Raw genomic sequence first — 2,661 nt, 5'->3', positions numbered from 1 at the left:
GATTTGAAGGTTCCCACCCCGTTATTGAAATTGTGAAATCTTGCACTGAAAAATGTACATTTTGAGATGCTGTTTTTGCATCTTGTAACAACTGTATGATTGTAGTATTCTGCAATAATGTTATTTTCTATTTGGTTTTAAATTATTTTTCTTTTTTTTGTTCTTTTTGGAAAATGTTTTATTTCTGTACAATTAGTTAAATGTAAATAAAGTTAACGTAGTGAAACTATGTAAAATAAAGGTGTGTAACACCCATTTAAAAATGCGAATAAAATAATTAAATGAAAAATGGATGGAAAAGCATATGTAAACATGATCAGGGCTGGTACTACTAAGGTCAGGAGTGTCTTTGGAAAGTGGAGGGACAGCAGAATGTGACAACTTTTGGTGACATTAATTGTTCTGTAAATGGCAGCAATGACATTAGCTTTTTTTTAAATCCTCCTTGATGCATCAGCAAATAAAAACTTTGGCTTGTAATTCTGGTGTACAGGAGTGATTAATTTATGCAGGGCCGGTGTAGTGCCGAAATTTGCACCCTGCCAAATTATGCACCCCCTAGTATTGGTAGGTTTAGGAGTAGGTGTGGGGGAGGGGTTAGGATTAGGGGTGGGGTTGGGATTAGGCAATCAGGTAGCGACTTCAACGAGGGGGTGCATAATCTGGCAGAGGTGCAGAATTCGGCACAACACCGGTGCTAGCTATAGGCAGAGCAGCAGGCGATTGCCTAGGCCTCGGGCTTTGAGGAGGGGCCTCCATAACCGTAACATCCCCATATATGCTAGTCCAGGGGTTTTCAACCTGTGCAATTAGGCGGGTTTTGTTGTGAAAACCTGGCAACCTTGGTCACGCTTATTGACAGTGTAAGATGATTAGCAGTGACGGAAATCCAACCATGGATTGGCATGGTGTTATCTCAGAAACAGGCTCAGCCATCACATTGAATCAGGTAAACTGAATAATGTACAGTATTTGAAAAATAATGTGTTTTTTGAACATTAAAGCATGTCAACATATTCTGTTACACCAAATACACAAAATAATGATCTTTAAAAAAGCATCATATGACCCCTTTAAAAGAGCGCGAGCGCCGTTGACGCGCCCAGACGCGATGCTTTGAATTTGCGCGTACAATGAATGAAGTCGCATCGGGAGCTGATTTGCAAAATAGCTTCAAAAGTAAAAGCAGAGAAGTTTGTATTCAAAGTTAAAAAGGTGGCTCTTGATGCCTTGACCCCAGCCTCAGTCCATTCCTTGTGAAGTTCACTCAAATTCTTGAATCGATTTTGCTTGACAATCCTCATAAGGCTGCGGTTCTCTCGGTTGGTTGTGCATCTTTTTCTTCCACACTTTTTCCTTCCACTCAACTTTCTGTTAACATGCTTGGATAGAGCACTCTGTGAACAGCCAGCTTCTTTGGCAATGAATGTTTGTGGTTTACCCTCCTTGTGAAGGGTGTCAATGATTGTCTTCTGGACAACTGTCAGATCAGCAGTCTTCCCCATGATTGTGTAGCCTAGTGAACCAAACTGAGAGACCATTTTGAAGGCTCGGGAAACCTTTGCAGGTGTTTTGAGTTGATTAGCTGATTGGCATGTCACCATATTCTAATTTGTTGAGATAGTGAATTGGTGGGTTTTTGTTAAATGTGAGCCAAAATCATCACAATTAAAATAACCAAAGACTTAAACTACTTCAGTCTGTGTGCATTGAATGTATTTAATACACGAGTTTCACAATTTGAGTTGAATTACTGAAATAAATGAACTTTTCCACGACATTCTAATTTATTGAGATGCACCTGTATATCATATTTAAGGTAACAATGAAATACATAATATTATATTATTGATATCAATAATATGACAATATCTGTAGTCAATATTGATTAAATGGGAGGGGGAAATCCTGCTCAGACCCAGCTAGGAAAAAAATTATAATTTCTGGAACTGTGATTAAACAAAACAGCTAAATAACAATAACATCAACAATAACATCTTCATCAAAAAAAAAAAAAAGATTACCTTGGATAAAGTTTGATTAATATGATACAGTACCGGTCAAAAGTTTGGACCCATTACTATTTTTAATGTTTTTGAAAGAAATTTCTTATGCTCATCAAGCCTGCATTTATTTGATCAGAAATACAGAGAGAGAAAAAACAGTAATATTCAGCAAGGGTGTGTTAAATCGATAAAAAGTGATAGTAAAGACGTATTGTTATAAAAGATGTATATTTTTTAATCAAAAAATCCTGAAAAAAGTATCACAGGTTATGAAATAAACAAGCACTGTTTCTAGCATTGATAATAAATCAGCATAATAGAATGATTTATGTAGGATCATGTGACACTGAAGACTGGAGTAATGGCTGAAGAAAATTCAGTTTTGCATCACAGAAATAGACCTATATTTTAAAGCATAGTAAAATAGAAAACCATTATTTTAAGTTGTAATAATATTTCACAATATTGTTGTTTTTTTTCTGTATTTTTGATCAAATAGGCTAAATCCACATTTGATGAGGATAAGAGACTTCTTTCAAAAACATTTACAATTTTAAACAAATAAAATTTTTTTGTACTGTATAAGAATATACAAAATTTTATGTTAAATGTTGTATAAATAAAAAGGTTAGTAATCATATTTGTTTCAAGTGCT

This window comes from Sinocyclocheilus anshuiensis, unplaced genomic scaffold (assembly GCF_001515605.1).
Source record: "Sinocyclocheilus anshuiensis isolate Anshui unplaced genomic scaffold, SAMN03320099.WGS_v1.1 scaffold419, whole genome shotgun sequence".
Classification (NCBI taxonomy): Eukaryota; Metazoa; Chordata; class Actinopteri; order Cypriniformes; family Cyprinidae; genus Sinocyclocheilus; species Sinocyclocheilus anshuiensis.
This window is presented reverse-complemented; position numbering follows the sequence as displayed.